This window comes from Oryctolagus cuniculus, chromosome 5 (assembly GCF_051225735.1).
Source record: "Oryctolagus cuniculus isolate XC-2025 breed Fujian yellow rabbit chromosome 5, ASM5122573v1, whole genome shotgun sequence".
Lineage (NCBI taxonomy): Eukaryota > Metazoa > Chordata > Mammalia > Lagomorpha > Leporidae > Oryctolagus > Oryctolagus cuniculus.
The window spans coordinates 156,292,713-156,312,499 of NC_142871.1; the positions used below are offsets into that span (position 1 = coordinate 156,292,713).

Consider the following 19,787-nt stretch of genomic DNA (forward strand, 5'->3'; position numbering starts at 1 on the left):
AAAGGAAGACCTTTCTCTCTGTTTCTCTCTGTCTCTCTCTCACTGTCTACTCTGCCTGTCAAAAAAAAAAAAAAAAAAAAAGAAGAAGAAGAAGAAAATCAACCCCACGAGACAGGTCCAAGTCCTAGCCCCATTGAATGGATGAGGAGACTGAATCACAGAGACAGCAAGTAACTAATGCAACGTCACAGAGCCGATAAGGAGCGGACCTGGTCCTCTTCTAACCTTAGAGCCTATTGTGCTCCTGGGCACTCAGTGAATTTGTCATGAAGAAGACGGAGGGTTTTCTTTGGCCTTGGGCAGATGTCCAGCCATCCTTGGCTTTAAGGAGCTGTGTGGTGGTTTTATAGTATTCCCAGAGTACTACAGGCACAGACTGGGAGAGGTGGGTGATTGTGGGCTTCAGATGAGCTGCCAGCCCAGAGCAGCAAGAAGCAGAGGGAGAGTAGTGCTCTTTGTGCAGTGCTGTAGGACGTGGTGCAGAACCGTGTGTCCTGCCACCGCCATGGAGGAGCTCCAAGCTGCAGCTTCTGCACAGCTCTGTGCTTCTCCTCAAATGCTGCTGCTCTCCCTGGGCTCGCATTTTCTGTGCAGCAGCCTCCTGGAGCCCACCCCTTCCTCTCCCCCACAAGCAGTTATCATCCTTTTGTTTCCTTCATACCCCCTAAAGACAAACAAAGCCCTTTTGTCTTTAAGGCTTTTGCTGCGGATCACAAAGGGAAAACAGAGTATCAGAAAAAATAAGCCACATGAAGAACTGGTCAACAACCAATCCCTGGCATCTTAATCTCTTGTATGTATTTTTAAATTCCCTCTGAGACCATGAATGGGAGCCACAAGGATCTTTGTCCAGTTGGAGCTCACCGACTCTCCCCACTGTCCTCTGGGGTGAGGTCATGGTGACTGTTTCCTGCACACGGCTCCAGTTTCCAGGCTGAATGTGCATCCAGTTTCTTGGTGTCCAGCAGGCATCTGGCTTCTCCAAGGACCTCTAGAGTGAGTTACCCTGACTCCACTGATGGTTGTCCCTGGGGTTTTTCCTGTACTCACACTGTCTCCAAGAACAAGAATCATTGTTCTCCTCTGCTGTCCGTCCCCCAACTTGTCGATTTTTTTCCCCCAAAGCCTATGTTATTGTCTACCCAAGCAGTGTAGAAATAGTTGATGTCTTGTCTGGGGGCTTCACCCAGTTAGTTAGTTTTTGATGGTAAATTTACACATTTATCCAAGCACCTTTAGAAGGATCTAATTTTCATTTAGAACCATCTAATAAATGATAGCAAATAAAGGAATAGGTGAGTGGATTGAGCCAGTCTACTTGGGGTAAATGTCTGGTTGGAAAGGTCTTGCTAGAATGTTCTGCCTTGACAATGACATAAAGAAGACCTGAAATCCAAGCAGAAACCTGGAGACAGATGTGGAGGTGTAAGAAGAGGGCATTGCTTAGTTCTTACTGTAACTACATAGTTTGATGTATGCGCTTTGATGATTTGGTGCTGGAAAATGAGACAGACTTAGGTAGGAAGAGGCAGGAAAGAAGAATGTAGGGTCAGAGGACTTGGGGAAGGCACCAGACCTGAGAGAAGGCTCGGGACCACTGGGGTTGGGAAAGGCAGCGTTTAATGAGGCAAGGGAGGGGGCAGATGATTAGCGTGTGATGGAAGACTGAAGGCATGTCGAGCAAAAGCCAACAGCTGTGTGAAGCCAGTAGGCTGATGGGCCCCCAGCCTTCCCTCCCCTCAGTATGGGTGGCCTTTTCCTGTTTTCTTGTCTGCATCTCCTCAGGCAGTCGTGAATGATGAGGCCACCCAACAGAAGTGATAAGTCCACAAAATCTCGGTATTGTTACACTCTTTTTCCAGCTTAAGCAATTCCTTTATGATCTGGGGCAGAGCGTTGTAGCAAATATTCCCATCAGACCACCCTGAGCTTCTCCTGGGAGACGCACTTGTGGAAAGAGGCAAGATTCAGAGCAGATGAGGATGATCCTCATTATTTTGGTGACCACGGAGGATTGCGCACATGAGACACTAAAATCTTACGGTGCTGGAGATCTGTTTTGTGGGAATCTGGCATCAGTTCAGCAGACAGAGACTCCAGACATCCAGCCAACCCTGCATCTGTAATTTCAACACTTAAAATACACGCTCACTGTACACAGTGTATCAAGACGACAATGAATGGAATAATAACAACAAGAACAACATTGACTATTGTCATTTGAATGTGAATTTTTTTGGAGTAATCCGGCACAGGGTCTTTAGGAAGTACATGACATCATAAGTTGTACAGATGATACCTACCAATACGATGCTAAGGAGCCACTTTGTAGAGCTGTTATCAGTTACATTTGATGTCCAATGAGCATGGGGAAGAACAGCCATTATCTCCACTGGTGTTCATCTTCAAACAGCCCAGTCCTGCCTGATTTGTATCAGCATCTTCCCTGGAGTCTGGGCTCTAGATAGCCTTCCTGTTGCTGTGCATCTCACAGACCTCATGCCTGTTTTCCATGATTATCCAGCTCTGACTGTCTATCAGCCTCTCTTTCCAGAGTGTGTCCACCAGGATCCCTGGTCCTTAGTCTCAGAACATGCCATCATCACCCTCTTCTTGCTAACCAGTGAGCTCAGAGCTTGCTTGTCTCTGCAGAAGATGGTCTCTGATATTGAACCCTGTAGGGTGTTGTGTTTTTTAAGAATTTATTTTAGAAGCTGGCGTTGTGGCACAGGGAGTTAAAGCCACACCCTGCAGCATCAGCATCCCACATAGGGGCTGGTTCAAGTCGTGGCTGCTCCACTTCCAACCCAGCTCCCTGCTAATGTGCCTGGGAAAGCAGCAGAGGATGGCCCAAGCCCCTGGTCCCCTGTACCTATGTGGGAGACCTGAATGAAGCTCCTGGCTCCTGGCTTCGGACTGGCACAGACCCAGTTGTTGAAGCCATTTTGGGAGTGAACCAGTGCTGGAAGAACTCTGTCTGTGTATCTCTCCTTCTGTCTCTTTCTGTGACTCTGCCTTTCAAATAAATAAACAGATAAATCTTAAAAAATTATTTTATAAAAGTATGACAAATATGGAGTTAAAATTCTTCCAAACAGCTCTTGGTGTTATGAATAACATCCAACCTCACCCTGCACTCCTAGTTCCTGGTCCCTCAAGGTGAATTCTTTCCATGCTTTCAGATACTTTTCCTTCTGTATCTCAAGTAATGCATGTATGGTCTTAGTTTCTGGTTTCCTATGCCTCCTGTTGACTTTCTATTCTCAATCGCTTATTGATTGATCGATTTGAGAAAACAGGGAAATCGACAGAGAGGCAGAAGAGAAAATTTCCATCCACTAGTTCACTCCTCAAATGCAGGATGCAGTGGGGCCAAATCTGTACGCTGGGAACTCAGTCTGGATCTCCCATGAGGGTGGCAGGGACCTGACTACTTGGGCTGTCACTGCTGCATCCCAGGGTGTACGTGAGCAGGAAGCTGGAGTCAGGAGCCAGAACTGGAGGTGGAAGCCAGGCGCTCTGATGTAGGATGCACTATCTTAACTACTTCTCCCAGTTGATTACTTTTTTGCAAGTATCTACCCCTGAACTGTCCATAATGGTGACAATCTTAATACCTAAACATACCAATTATCCTTTTGGCATATCTTCCTTTTCTTGAACTCTTTTTTTCCCCTCTGATTTGGATTTTGCTCTTTTGAGGTACAACATGGATATATTATTGTAACCTCTCCAGATTCTGGGATTTTGTTTTTTCTCTCTCCTGTTTTAGTCTCTGCGGAATCCCCTGTCTTTGTCCTCTTTGGTTTACACATCAGTGGCCTCCTTAGCAAGATTATGGAGAGAGTTGCTGGGAGACTGGCATTTATGGAGACTGCGTCAGGAGCTCCCTTGCCCTCTGACTTGGAGTTGACTTTGGTCAGTGAGGAGAATGGACATGGATAGGAGAGAGTAGAGGAACATGAAGTAGGAGTATTTGTTCCCTACCTCACTTCTTGTTGAGCTGTGAGTCGGTGGTGGCCACAGCTTTTGCCAGGCACTATTTCCTAAAGCTGCAGCTGTCTCTCCAGGCTCAAGAAGGGCCCCTCCTCCTTCTGCCTTGAACAGCTCCCTGTGCCTGCCTCCTGCCAGCCTCAAGGACTTCGCCGTTGTGTGAGGCAGGTTGCTTGTGCACTGGTTACCAACTTGTCTGAGTCTGATGAGAGAACACTCACACACAAGTTCCATGGAGCAAGTTCATTCTTACGCATAGGCAGCAAAGGACAACTGATGCCTTAGACCATTGCTGGCCGGTGCCCATATGGCTCAGAAAAGCTATCCAGAGTGGATGGAGTCTCATCCAGGTGTCCCTCACTTGCACTGCAGCAGGAGGACCCCAGAAAAGCGGCCCACCCTGGGTTTCACACATCAGTGGCGCGTGAGCTGCTAGGCTACAGTACGGAAGGACAGCCTTTTCCTAGGGGAGAACTGGGACTGATGCCAGGCCATTGTGATCAGTCCCTCCCGATCTCAGGATAGTGTGTTCCTAGCACATTGGATAATTGTTCCTGAGAATTACAACAAGGAGAGAGTAAGAACTGCCCGGGTCAGTCCAAGGCCACCCAGAAAACTGTCCTGCACATTTCTGGTGGGTAAACAGCTAAATTCTTCCACTTAGATGCGTCCCCTCTTTCCTGCCCACATTGATATAAGAAGTAAAATTCTAGTGCACTGCATATGTGGAAGTATGTATTTTGCCCCCGTCTTTAGTTATTAGTTTGGGTATAGAGTTTTAGGGGCAAATCATTTGTTCCTTGTCATTTTAAAGGTATCGTTCTACTACTTCCAGCTTTCAGCATGACTTTTGATGACAGTAGTCATCAGGACCCCTGGCCATCTGTACTAGTCAGCCTCTCGTTGCTATGACAAAATAGTAGGAGTTTATTTAACTCAGTCTTGAAGAGTCAAGTTCAAGGTCAGGCAGCCCCATTGATTGGGCATGTGGTAAGGGTGGGGAATGGCAATGGTGGAGCAAGTGCAGAGGAATGGTTTCCTGGTGAGCCAGGAAGCAGAAGGGTTGGGAGTGGGGGCTGGGCCCAACTCAGACTTTTATACCTGGCCTTCTCTTTAGTACTACTTTCTGAGGGCACACCCCTAAGGACCCAGGGACTGCACACTAGACCCACCTCCTAAGCACTATAATGGGATTAATTTTCCACCATTTCAGTACTGTTAAATTGGGGGAGGGGTATGAAACATACTCAAACCATATTGTAATCTGATGTATTATCCTTTGTTCATGATTTGGTTTGCTTGCAGGAAGACTTGGAGTTCTCTCTCTTTTTTTTCCCTCCCCAATGTTGAAAGGATTCAAGATGGGGGGCAGGCATAGTGGTGCAACAGGAGAAGAATGGAAGAGAAAACTAGAATTTCTATGTATTTTTAGATCTCACGCTGTACAGAAATGTTTGCATGTATGTTTTACATACGTATTTAAGTGTTACAATCCATGGTCAAATACGTTTTCCTAATGGAATACAATCTTAACTGTAGACAAACAAACAGTGCTCATAAGAGGATCTGGGAGGCCCAGAGCCCCTAAACACCCATTATATTTGTGTAGTTAACAGCCCGATGTGGAGGGTCTCGCCATAGTTTCTCTGTGGATATCATGCCTGCGTACCCTTCCTGCTTAACCATTAGGGTGACAAAATCCTTGCTTTCAATTACAAGAACATTCATGCAGTGTTTGCCTACCAAGGCTTTTGGATCCATGTAATGACATTAAATTTAAAAATAAATAGCATTGAACCTACAGTATTAGTATTTTATTACCTAGATCTTTGATGGCTATGTTAGATAAATTTTCAGCATTTTTCCCACTCGTGAACCAAATGTCCCTTTTAGGTTTCTCTAATGGCCATGTGTTTAATTGCTGCTAGCTGCAGAAAGCCTCCATGTTTGCAGGTTTTTAGGAATGAAGCCGTTGATCTCAGCAACCTAAACTGCATGTATCCTTAGAAGAGTGCATTGCGCATTGTTGTGGAGATTGTTGAGTTACCAGACGTTGGCTTGTCCAGAGGGGCTCATGTGAGGCCACACAGGAGCAGGCAAGAAAGCACTGAATGCAGAAACAGCTGCAGCATCTTTGCCAGGAGTGCACAGAGATGGGACGGGCTTGATTTTGCTATTTGTGTAATACCCTAAGGTTCGTGGCTCATGAGCCATGGAGGACTGAACGTGGGATTTATGCTGTCTGTGAGTTATGTGTTGCATCTCTTACTCCATATTAACCACGGTAGCCAGCTCCAAGAGGACCCCGGTGAGCCCCACCTTCTGGCATTCATTCACATGGTGTGTAGTCTCTTCCCACTCTGGACCAGGGAGGTCTGTACGATCAACAGAATATGGCAAAATGATGGCGTGTCACTCCCAAGAAGAGATTATAATGGACACTGTGACTTTTGTCCTGGCTGACCTCTCTCATTCTTTTTTTTTTTTTTTTTAAGGCAATTTGGCCCAGGAGAACCAAACTGCTATGTGGTAAAAAATCTTGTGCCAAGCCCTGTGCTACATACTGGGTGTACAAAGGTAAGACACGGCCCCTCATTATAAAACGACTCAGTTCTGTGGCGGGGACAGCAATGCTCCCAGGCAAATGCACTTCCCTATCTTAGATATGGCAGCAGTGGACCAGGCAAATCTCCCGTGCAGTTTCAGGAGGCTTCCAGCCAGCTCATCTTTGGTTCCCTTAAGAACTGCCTTTTAAGCTGGAGGGAAAAAAATATATATGCCCTTGAGGTAAATAAAGGAAAGGGAGGAGGAATCTTTTCAGACAGAAAAGTATGTGTGTAAGGGCGGAGAACTGAATTCAACAAGAATTTAATGAGGGGAAAAAGAATGTATTAGAACCTTGTTTCATGGAACCCACTGGAAATAAAAAAGATGTGTAAGACAAAATGCCTGTCCTCTAAAATCTTATACTGTCCCAAGACGTGAAGTCGTACAAGAGTGCTTTAAACCAGTGCAGCCCAATGTGGTAGCCACCAGACACATGTAGGAATCCCGTTCTTGAAATGTGGCTAGTCCAAGTGGAAGGTGCCACAAGTATAAAATATTCAACTGTGAAGACTTGAAAAAACAAAACTGTATCATTAGCAACTTTTGTTTGTTATTAAATATTTATTTGAAAGGCAGTATTACAGAGAGAGAAAGAAAGAGATCTTCCATCTACTGGTTCACTCCCTAAATGGCCACAACAGCTGGGACTGGGCCAGGCTGAAACCAGAAGCCAGGAACTTCCTCTGGGTCTCATATGTGGATGACAGGAGTCCAAATACTTGGGCCATCTTCTTCTGCCTTCCTAGCTTCATTAGCAGAGAGCTGGATTGGGAGTGGAGCAGCTGGGACTTGAACCAGTGACCATATGGAAAGCCGGCACTGCAGTTGGTGGCTTAACATGCTGTGCCAAAATGACAACCCCAATTAGCAATTTTTATATTGATTACTTGTTGAAATGATTTAATTTTAAAATTTTATTTGAGAGAGAGACAGAGAAAGACACACACACACACACACACACAGCTCTCATCTCCTGTTTCATTTCCCAAGTGCCTACAATGGCCAGGTCTGGTCTGGAGCTGGAGCTAGGAGCTAGAACCTCAATCCAGGTCTTCCATGTGGGTGGCAGAGACCCAACCATTTGAACTCCCACTTCTTCCTCCCAGGGTCTGCATTGACAGAAAGCTAGAATCAGGAGCTGGGACTGGGAATTAAAACCAGACAATCCAGTATGGGCCATGGGTGTCGTAATGGCTAGCCCAAATGATCACTCCTGAAATGATATTTTTACTAGATAATGTTATACAAAACTCAAAATTATAACTGTCTTTACCTGTTTATCGGTTTCTTTTCATGTTTAAGGGCCTGCTAATATGTTTCAAGTTTTAGTTCTATCTGTGGTCTGCCTTTGCAGCTGCCATTGACTCCCTCTTGGACAGTACTGGTTTGTAGGCTGTGGCAACCACAGTCTAAGAGAGCTCTGGCAGCAGCATTGTGGATGGGAAAGCAGGACTAGGGCCAAAAGGTGCTGAGACCAGAGCCCCTGGCCTTCTGCAGGCACTCTGTGCTGAGAAGGTCCAGTAGGGCCCCTGGAGAAAGCTTAGTTGACGAAGTGATGTCAGAAGTGGAATCCAGGCTGGCACCGCAGCTCAATAGGCTAATTCTCCGACTGTGGCGCCGGCACCCTGGGTTCTAGTCCCGGTTGGGGCGCCGAATTCTGTCCCGGTTGCTCCTCTTCCAGTCCAGCTCTCTGGTGTGGCCCGGGAGTGCAGTGGAGGATGGCCCAAGTGCTTGGGCCCTGTACCGGCATGGGAGACCAGGAGGAAGCACCTGGCTCCTGGCTTTGGATCAGCGTGGTCAGCCATTGTGGGGTGAACCAACAGAAAAGGAAGACCTTTCTCTCTGTCTCTCTGTCTAACTCTGCCTGTCAAAAAAAAAAAAAAAAAAAAAGTGGAATCCAGAGCAGGGCTCCAACACACAGTACCGACACTCATTCCCGGTGACGTGCATGGGTTGATTCTTTTTTTTAATTTATTTTTATTTTTTATTTTTTGACAGGCAGAGTGGACAGTGAGAGAGAGAGACAGAGAGAAAGGTCTTCCTTTGCCATTGGTTTACTCCCCAATGGCCACCGCAGCCAGCGCGCTGCGGCTGGCGCACTGCGCTGATCCGAAGGCAGGAGCCAGGTGCTTCTCCTGGTCTTCCATGCGGGTGCAGGGTCCAAGCACTTGGGCCATCCTCCACTGCACTCCTGGGCCACAGCAGAGAGCTGGCCTGGAAGAGGAGCAACCGGGACAGAATCTGGTGCCCCGACCAGGACTAGAACCCGGTGTGCCGGTGCCGCAGTGAAGGATTAGCCTAGTGAGCCGCAGCTCCGGCCGTGCATGGGTTGATTCTACCCGTCTGCCCCATCTAAAACTTCGTGGTTAAGACTTCTCTGAAGCACCCGCTTCCTTTTTGCTTCTGATATCATAGCGTGGATGGGAAGGAAGAATGGGGTGTGGTAAGACTAGGAGGGTGTGCATCCCTGGCGACAGAGGAACGCCCATCTTAACTTCTGTAGAGGACTGGACTCTGGTGCTGGCCTCGTTCCGTATGCTCTGCTGGAAGACCTGAGGTTCTAGCAGCTCTATCATGCTGCTTGCCTTCAGGCCTCTGCTGCCTGGATTTTTGGGTAGTCCATTTCCTCAACTGGTGAGTGATGGAACCAAGCTTTGTGGGGCTGAAAGAGGAGATAAGAGCTTCCTGGTACTGCAAGGGCTCCCCACTAACCATAATCTGACACACTCAGTTGTCGGAGGTCTCGTGGGCCCTTGACCCTGCTCCCAATATTCTATTCCAGTCTCAGTCACTGCTGTGTGACCTTGCCAAAACAGACCGCATCTCTGTGTGTCTAGAACCTTATTCATTAACCAGTTTCCGGGTCTAAGGAACCAGGGAACACTGTTCAAGCACAATGGCAATGAGAACATCGCGCTTGTTCAGGTAGGCAGCATTTCGCAGGCGAACAGTTGGTTGTGTGCCAGGATCCCTGTGGAACCGCAGCAGCTATAAAGGAGCACACGAGCCCATTCTGAGAATACGGCAGCGGTAGAGATGAACCCAGGGTCACGGAATTCCTCCGGCCCCACCCCTCCCGCGGGCCAGGTTACTCCCAGTGGTGAATGAATCTGCAGTCAGAACCACCTATACTTAACCCCAGCTCAGCTAGCTCTCCTAATGCAAAGACATTTCTCCCGCCGTGTAGGCTTTGAGGCAATGGCTGTTTCAGTTTGTCACAGAAGACGTAAGTACCACAGATTGGTTTTCCTAAACAGCAGGACTTGCTTGTTTCATAGTGCTGTAGGTCTGAAATTGAGGTGTGGCCAGGGCTGGTTCCTTCAGAGGGCTGGAGGGAGGCTCTGTTCTAGGTGTGTCTCCTGGCCTCTGATAAACCGCTGGTGTTCTTGGCTTGCAGAGACACACCCTGCTCTCTGCCTTCATCTTCACGCGGAGGAGTTCTCCTAGTGCGCATGTCCGTGTCCGAGTCCCCTCTAACCTAGTAGGACTGCTACGAGGATGTCAGTCCTATTGGATTAGAGCTACCGTGACGACCTCATCTGAACTCGATTGCTCTCGTAAAGAATCTATTTCCAAATAATGTGACATTCTGAGTTACCAGGACTGAGGTCTTCAAAAGAAACTGGGCAAGGGAGAGAGAGGGGGGCAACTCCAGTGATCACAAATTCTATTCAAAGGAAAGTGTTGGTATTTCTTGCCTTATGTTGTTTTTATGTTCATGTTGGGCGCCAGTTCAAGTTTAACTGCTCTAACTTCTGATCCAGCTCCCTGCTAATGCACCTGGGAAAGCAGCGGAGGAGGGCTCAAGTGCTTGGACCCCTGCACCCACATGGGAAACAGGAAGGAGCTTCTGGTTCCTGGCTTCAGCCTGGCCTAGTCCAGGTTGTTGTGAATATTTGGGGAGTGAACCAGGGTTGGACTATCTCTTTCTCTCTCTGACTCTCCCTCCCTTTCTCTCTCTCTCTGTGACTCTGCCTTTCAAATTTGAAAGACAGTTTCAGAGAGAGGTAGAGATAGAGAGAGAGGTCTTCCATCCGCTGGTTCACTCCCTAGATGGCCACAATAGCCAGAGCACCACCTATCCGAAGCCAGGAGCTTCTTCTGGGTCTCCCACATGGACGCAGGGCCCCAAGCACTTGGGCCATCTTCTATTGCTACCCCAGGCCATAGCAGAGAGCTGGATTGGAAGAGGAGCAGCTGGGACTCGAACCGGTGCCCATGTGGGATGCTGGCACTCAGGCCAGGGCGTTAACCTGCTGTGCCACAGTGGTGGCCCCAATAAAATCTTTTAAACACAGTTCAATCCTCAAACAAATTCGATGAGTGTAGGTACTGCCATAATCCCCACTTTGCTGATGGTGAAACTGAGGCTTAAAGTGAATTCTACAAAGGTAAGGCCAGCATGCAAACCCACCTCTAACTACAACCATGACTGCTGCCAGGAGCCGAGGATGGACCCAGGCTGAGAGGGATCAAAGAGCTCCAAGTGCCAGCTGGTGATTTTGGGGGAGGGGGCAGCAGATGGGGAGAAACGCTGGGCCTGTGCTAGTGAGGGGGGAAGTCCAGAGTCAATCAACTTTGGTGGCTTCGTGCCTCCTTGAAGGGAGAGCGCTCATAATGAAAGTTCTGCTTGACAGAGGATAACGGCTCTGGAGGGAACGGCGAGGGAGGACAAGTGTGCACTGTACATCATCCTAAAGGCAGTTCCCGGAGAAAGCAGAATGCATTGCTGCTTGTCATTCTGTCTCCCGGGGAGGCAGCCGTGGCATGTGCAGTGACTGCTAAATCAGCTGTCCAGGAGATCACCTGCACACACACAGGCATGCACACGCACACACGCACACACACATGCACACATCCATGTGGATGCACACACTCGCACCTGGGTTTGTAGCATTTGCTCACTTCAGGAGGTGGATGCTCCCCCCATGGATTTGGGAAGTGAAGTGGACAATGAGCTCAGCTTCTCCCTTCGGGTGTAGTTGTGCCAAGGCCTCTGCTTTCCTACAGTGTCTGGGATGCTGACATGCTGCAGTGGTCAAGAGAACAGTCCTGGAGGGAGACCATCCGGGTTTCAGTCTGTGCTCTACCACTTACTAGTTATGAGACTCCAGACAAGTTACTTACCCACACTCTGCCCTGATGTCTTTATCTGTAAGATTGGGGTAGTTACAGTATATACGTCACAAAGCTGTTGTGAGGATTAAATTCTTCTATGTAAAGAACGTAGAACAGTGCCAGGTGCATAGTTGGTATCAAATGAGAGTCAGCAGCAGCACCACCATCTATCATCCTTCCTTTCATTTCCTTTCTATGTAAATGGAAGCTGCAATTAGTATGAACAAGTTGGAATTTATTTTCATGCCTTAAACAATATCCTGGGTGTACATCATTCCCCAATTTGAATATTCCCTAGGATAACTGCTCCCTAGCTGGGAGCCCACAGTCAGGCCTCACAGTCTGAATGTTGTAACCATTTGATTCAAACATTCAAGCAAATGAACAAATGATCAACATTTTCACCAAGAGCTCGAAGTTGAGCATCATTTAATAGATGTGCAACTACGTCCCTTTCTTGTGGTAGTCAGGGTCTAGGGGATAATCTGGGCAAATTAAGTCTTTCAGTGATTCCCAGACTTTATTTGGCCAGTGACTTCACAGTCATTCTCCTTCTAGACTTCATGTTGTGTTCTAACCTAGAGCTGCAGACAGATGGTTTAATGGCTGTTTTGGTAGGGTCCTCCCTTCACCCTGCTACCGTGTGTTTGGAGATTGCTGTAATAAGCAGATGGTAACATGAGGACAAATTAAAGTGGGCAACTGAGGGTTAACTTGACTTTGAAGAAAACCCTATTGCCTTACCAAGATCCCTGGAGAATACTCGTTTAAAGGAAACATAAGTGGATCTTTATCAAACCAGGCAAGGTGGTCTGTCCAAGACACCTGGAGGTCCTAGGAGTATCAGAGAAAGGAAGTGTCATCTTCCTGGCTTAGATGGAGCCAAACAGAGCTGATGGACTTCTTACATTTTCAAAAGGTGATGGGCATGGGGTAGGGCAGGAGCATGGGTAGGCACTTACCTCCATGCCCTACCTCCAAGGCCCTGCAGTGATGGCTCCAACTTTGGCTTGTTTGATCACCAAACCATTTCGTGGGCATGTGTCAGGCCTGGTTTAGGCACTGGAGATACAGAGATGAATAAGACATGATTGCCCTCATAGGGGTTATATTCTAGGGGTGAGACCATGAGCAAGCATTGGGTGAATGCACACTGTGACTTCAGAAAGGTGGTGGATCAATGAAGAAAAGGCAAGCAGAGCAAAAGTCTGTGGGAGACCAGTTAGACAACATGGTAGTGGTGGTGGAAACAGGGGTGATCTGAATCCAGGACAGAGACTTGTAGCGAGTGAGAGAGGTCATGTGGTGATTTGAGTGGGAGGGACTAGCACAAAGGCCCTGAGGCATGGAGGAACATGGTGCACTGTGGGAATAGCAAGAGGACCAGTGTGAGTGGAGTAGAGTAAGCCGGCAGAGACCACCGGGGTCTAGCTGGAGGCACTGGAGTGGTGGGCAGGGTCCAGACCATGTAGGATTCGTGGGTATGGGAGTCAGTTTGGATTTTCTTCTAAGTAGGACTGAAAGGTTTGGAGAGTGATGATCCCTGACACATGCTTTAGGGAATCTCCTCTGCCTGCTCTGTAGGGAGTAAGACAAGCGGAGGGTAAGGTGGGATCAGAGAGGCAAGTCCATTGGTTGTTTCAAGGGTACCCTGGCATTGTTCTAATCAGGTGTGGTAGCCATGCAGACACAGAAATGCCTGTCAAGAAGGAAGAAGCTGTACTCACAATTCCTTAGCAAATGGAGGTTGTAGTACACAGAGCTACATAAGAAAGCGCTGGGGACAGAGAGTGGGAGGAAAATGTAGGCTTTTATTGTAGTTTTCAGAGGAGGAAATGGGAGAACTGGGGGAAGCAGGCTGAGGGTGGTCCAGTAGGAATAGCTTCAGTGGACCGTGGGGCACAGAGACCTTCTCTGGTTGACTGGTACCTGGTCCTGGGGTGATTAGGGCAAGTGGGCAGTGGAGGTGGTCGCACACTGGCAGGTGAGTCCCTGACTGTCTCCGGGAGTTGGTCAGCGCTGGGAGGGGCAGTCCTTTCAGGGCTGCAGGGCCCCAGAAGTCAAAGTATCAGAATACAGAAAACAAAAGACACAGTGAACACAGCAGAAGATGTCAATTCTTAAGGACCGTTCCAGGAACAAGAACATAGGAAAGTAGACAAATAAGGCCAGGCTATTATTTTTCAAGGACTGTGTCAGCCATATTCGTAGGAGGAGAATGCACCCCTAGGTTGGAATCCGTGCTCCCCAGGAGATAACTGGGTTCCTACAGAGCCACACATGCTTTCTTCTGAGACTTTCCAGGGAAATGGCCAGGGCTCAGTTGGTGGAGAGAAGTCAAAATGCAGGTCAACCACCCATTCGCCCGCTGCTTCCACTTCCTTCCTGCCCTCTTCCCGCCACTGAGCCGGCAGACACCTGATCTCTCCATGGAAGATTGGGCTGGCGTGCAGCTGGAGCCTGGGGTGGCAGAGCCTTCAACCCACATGAAGAGCCTGGACTGTGTTCATCAAACAGAACGATGTACTGGGGAAGAGGCTGTGTCCCCCCAGGCTCCCTGGGAAGGCCGAGGCTTCCCTGTGAGGTCCGGGGGGACAGTAGCTAAACCAAAGAACAGTTCCCACCTCCTGAGCAACTCCCATCTCAGGGATATGAATTCCAAACGTTTAGTAAAAAACCCACTTACAGGTCTGTTAGAATTCAGGATGTATTTAGTCTGGGCCCCACTGGCAAGGTAGAATTGAGAATGGGGCAGCCTCTACTCCAAAGTGACCAGCTGGGCCATGGGCTGGCCCAATTAGAACTGCTGCACAGACAGGAGCTCCAGCCAATGGGAGATCCATTGTCCTCCCGCCCTCCTTATAGCTAGAAACCCCTCGCTCCCCATGGTCAGAAACACGCCCAGCATGTTAAGCAAGTCTAGTCTGTTTATAGCTTGTTAGGATCTACATGTCCCTCACCCTCATCTCCTTTTATTTGACGCTTGATTTTCCCACACAACAGCCCTTTTACAGACCATCCAGCTTCTGTCCAGATGCACCCGAGGATGGAGAACTCAACTGCCCAAGGGAGCTGTCTTGTTTACAGACAACTCATTGTTAATATTTGGTTCTATATAGAAAGTCTCTTGGGCTCCCCGAAGCTCCCAGGTACTTGTTTAAACACCTTAGAACACACAAGTTAAATTTAATTCTTTTTTTGGAAAAGAGACTTTCAGTTATTGAAGATAGGCATCTTGTCTTCCTTTGTCTTAACAAAAAGAAATGGTTCCTTCACTTGCTTTCTTTTTTAGTTTGAGAGGAAGGGAGGGAGGGAGAGAGACAGAGAGTGAGCCTAGCCACTGGTTCATTCCTCAGATGTCTGAGATGGCTGGGGCCATGGTGGAAGCTGGGATCCAGGAGCTGAATCCAGGACTTTTATGTGGGTGCAGGGACCCAATCACTTGAGCTGTCACTAAAGCCTCCCAAGGCTTGCATCCGCAGGAAGCTGAGTCAGGAGTGGAGCTGAGGATGGGACCTAGGCACTTGATAGGAGATACAGGCGTCTTAGCTCGAGTCTCACTCTCGGGCTACAACCCCACCTCTCATTTGCTTTTCATTTAGCTTCACTCTGCTGGTGGTTCTCCCGGAGACAGAGTCCACACTGGATTCCTCACTCTTTATACCCAGAAACAATGGCAAATTCTAGAACAGTGAAAAGTCTTTTAAGACTGTGACTGTTCCATATGATATTTCCTTATCCAACCCAGCTATTCCTCCAGTAGAAGTGATGAACTTGCTCGTTATACAGGGGAACTTCAAAAAGTTTGCAGAAAAATAGAACTAAAAGATAAGCTTATTTTGATGAAAAATTTTGAAATCCGTGAATACTTGGGGCTTACAGAAAGTTCATGGAAAATGGGTATTATGAAAAAAAACTATTAATGGATTTTAACACTTGCTTTACAACAAAACAAGCGTATCTTTTGGTTACATGCTTCCTTTTTTTTTTTTTTTTAAGATTATTTATTTGAAAGGCAAAGTCTGAGAGACAGGGGCAGAGAGATGGTACAGATTGGCTGCAATAGCCGGACTGGCCCAGGCCGAAGTCAGGATCCAGGAATTCCATCAGTGTCTCCCACATGGGTGTCAAGACCCCACATACTTGGGTGACCTGCTGCTGCTTTCCCAGGTGCATTAGCAGGGAGCTGGATTGGAAGCGGAGCAGCTGGGACTTCTACTGGCACTCTCATATGGAACACTGGCATTGCTAGAGGCAGCTTAGCTCACATGCCCCTCATTCCATTTTTTCATGAACTTCCTGAACTACGCTCCACTGCAAGTCACTGGTGAAAATACTGAGGCATGCGCAGGATTGGGTGCTGTTTTTCTGGCAGAACTCCAAGACCCCAAGAGTCCCTCACCAGGTTTGATATCAGTCCATTACTGGGTATTGTTTGGATATGACAAGGCTCGCCAAAGTGCTCTACGTGTTAACCACAAGCTTGTCACTAGAGACACTGCCAATGGTTTTGCTGAAGTCCAGATGCCTGCCAACCCCCACTGAGGTCTGGGAACAGGCCACACTAATGGGACCTGTTCCTGTGAACCCATGCTGGGGCTGTAATAACTTGGTTCTCATTCAGGTGCCCGTTATAACAGTGCTATAGTGATACATGCGAGAATCTTGTCCTGGATCCATTTCAAACTCAATCATCCGTAGTTTACAGAATCCATTTCTACCCATTTTAGAAAATCAGGAAGCTAGTGACGCACTTCCAGCCTCCGATGTTCTCTTGATTTCCTCCCAAACAGCAGGCCTCTCCTGCATCTGATGGCCAGCTGGCCTCCAGCACAGTATACAGGTGCTTTGGTTTGCCTTTTTGTTCATTTGCTAACCTTAGTTCATTCTGACAAAATGATGTCGGTGTCACTTACAGACTTTTTACTTTGCATCCTTCCTCCCATCCTGTCCTTTAAAATTTGAGTTTCCAGAGCAGTACTTTGCAAGCATAGTTGACTATTGGAATCACCTAGGGAGATTTTATTTATTTATTTATTTATGGTATTTATTATTATTATTATTTTAATTTGAGAGACAGATAGCTAGATATACACACTGAGAGAGATCTCCTAACTGCTGGTTCACTCCCCAAATGTTCAGGAGCCAGGAACTCAAACCAGCTCACCCACAAGAGTGTCAGGAACCCAACTACTTGACTCATCACTGCTATCTTCAAGGGTGTGCCTTAGCAGGAACCTGGAATTGGGAGCAGAGCCAGAACTCGAACCCAGACACTATAACATGGGAAGCAAGTGTCCCCAATGATGGTTTATCTACACTACCAAATGCCTGTCCAGCGTGTGGAGCATTTAAATAGTTCTTTTTTTAAAAAGATCTATTTTATGTATTTGAAAGGTAGCATTACAGAGGGAGAGGGAAAGACAATAATAAAACTTGAATAAGAGTCCCAGGGAGAGATGGTTTTGGTAGGAAGATAAAAGTTAGGCTGCATGTGTGCAAGGGGCCTAGGGAAGAGAAACACCTGTGGAAGGGAATGTAGCAGCCTGGAAGCAGGCCTTGGAAGCAGCCCTGTTTTTACACTACAGTCCTGTCCATACACCAGGGACTTTGTTGGTGGTCCCAGCCTTATCCCCCAAAGAAGGCACCCTGGGAGAATCCGTTCTGCATCATGCCAAGAGGGCTACTCAGTCTGATGACATTGGGTACAAAATCTTGGGAGAAATTTCATTTATGTCATGCCCAGCAAATACTTTGTGCAGGAAAAGAAGGTGGGAAGCAAAGAGAAACAGCGGGAAGAAGTGGACCCCACACCCTCATAAACCCCAGTCTAAATGTAGACTGGGCATCTCACTCAGATGTGTCTGGAGAGGTGTCACCCATTCTAAGGATGCCCTACCCCGTTAAGCCTTGCTCCCTTACTTACCACTGCTCTGTCCCGTGCTGGATTCTTTCTTGTGGGAAGACAAGGACCTCCAAGTAGCCATCCACACTGAAGATGGAAGTCATCGTATTTTTTTTTTCCAAGGCCCTCAATGGACAGCCAAGCTTGAAACTATCATGAAGGCTCACATCAGTTGTGTTTGCTGGTTTCTTATTTGTTTTAGATTTTCTTTCTCCTCATCATTGATCTCATCTATGTCTTCCTGGTAGGATTTAAGTGTTTGGGAAATTTCTGAAATACCTTGAACCCCTGTGCTTCATTGCTTGAAATGTCTTCACCTTGGGAGTTTATCTAAGTCATGCGTTGGTCCAAAATACATGGACTCAGTCACATTTTCACTGAGACTCCTCTCATCTTGCTTGTTAAACATTACCCTCACTTAATTGGCCATAATTAAATCTTAGACAGTCGTTTCTTCATTGGCCTCCTCAATCTTATTAGAAACTCAGAAAGTTGTATGCTGCTCTGCTTTTTGGCCAAAGGAAGCTTCTAGTATATGTTTAGAGAGTTGACCTGCCAACCATCACCAAATTGTGCCTATCTGGCCCTTAAGAAGAATGTTGGGAAGGGGAGAGAAAAATTTGTGGGGTGGGCATTGTGGCACAGTGGATTAAGCTGCCACTTGCAACACCAGTGTCCAATATTGAAATGTTGATTTGAGTCCCAGTTGCTGTATTTCCCATCCAGCTTCCAACTGATGTGCCTGGGAAGACAGCAGAAGATGGCCCTTGCCACCCACCTGTGAGACCAGGATGGAGTTCGTTCTTGGCTCTTGGCTTTGGCCTGGTCTACATGTGGGTGTTGCAGCCATTCAAATAAATGATCAATAAATCTTTAAAAGGAAAGAAGAATGCGTGAGGGACCTTCCACTCTGTATTCAGCTCTCCAGTGGTTCCGTCTTCATATTGGGAATTCACTTGGGGAGTTATAAAACCATAAATATGAGGACACAACCCCTAGAACTTATGATAAAATAGGGGCTCAAGAAACTGCCTTTTAAAGATCTCCTAAGCAATTTTTGACAATGAACTTGATTTGTGAAACACCCTCCTGTACTACCACAAACTTCTTCTGTGCCTGTCCCCTTATCTGTCCTGTCTCCGGTATACATCCCCTTGCAGGTCCATGGATTTTCAGAGATGTGTGTCTTTTTCATGTAGCTTCCTGTTCTGTCTCTCCCCCTAACAACAGCCCTATTTGTCTTCAATACAGTATATGCTTCCTTCAACATATTTCAATTTTGTGTTTCTTCTTTCCCAAGCTTGGTGAAACAAGGTCATATTTATTGCCCTATCTCGTAAGAATTTCTTTCAAATTATCTCTAATTCATTGTTACTCATGCTTTGCTTACTGGCATAAAATAAGACATCTAAGATTATAACCATTTTTTTCTGTCCCAGTGCTCAATTGCTTTCTGGTGACAAATGTCGCCAGGAACTTTATTCATTCTTATTTATTTTTTCCAAGTTGTATCTTCTGATTTTCACAATAATTAGTTTTATAGATTTAGCTAGGAATTTGTATTTCTCCTCATCTATACTCAATGTTTAAGATATTCTCTTGTCCCTTTTGAATTCTCTTTCCTTAAAAAAGAACTTTCTATTGCAAACATGCTTAAAAACACTCCAAAGTAAAGAGACTGCGATGATGAACTTTTGTGTTCAGAACCTGGCTTCAGCAGTGTGTTGATGGGTTCCTTCAGGAAGCAGATATTAAACTGTATTCAGACTAGCAAAAAGCTTATTGTGGGTGACGCCCACTGAAGGAAGTAGAAAGGAGAAGGGATGAGTGGGAGGAGTTGACAAAGATTCTGCCCATCCAATAAAGAGGTCTAGGCCAAGCCGGTCTTCCAAAGAGTATTGTGTTGGCATAAACAGCTGGGTGCTTTTACCAGGGTCTTAGTCACTGTCTAAGACCACCTGGAGAAGGCTGTGACCTCAGGTCCAAAGCTGGTGTAGCTGAAGGAGTCAACAAATAGAGACGGAGATGAACACCCTTCTTCACCCTGGCAAACATCTTGTTCTTGGGCCAGGGTTGCTGCACTTCTCCATTCACCACTGCAGTTGATCAAGGAAAGACCAAGAGACTTCCAAGAGCATTGCTGTCTTCTTCATGTGCTCTCTCA

The 19,787-nt window shown here is 47.0% G+C and overlaps 1 long non-coding RNA gene across 8 annotated transcripts in view; it reads left to right on the plus strand.

Annotated features, from left to right (window-relative positions):
• Window positions 1-19,787, plus strand: part of LOC108177400 (uncharacterized) — a 129,958-nt gene that overhangs the window by 76,940 nt on the left and 33,231 nt on the right. For all 8 annotated transcript variants that reach the window (XR_016234807.1, XR_016234805.1, XR_016234806.1 and 5 more), the window contains one exon: window positions 6,489-6,570. This is a non-coding gene — a long non-coding RNA (uncharacterized LOC108177400). The remainder of the gene's footprint in view (window positions 1-6,488; window positions 6,571-19,787) is intronic.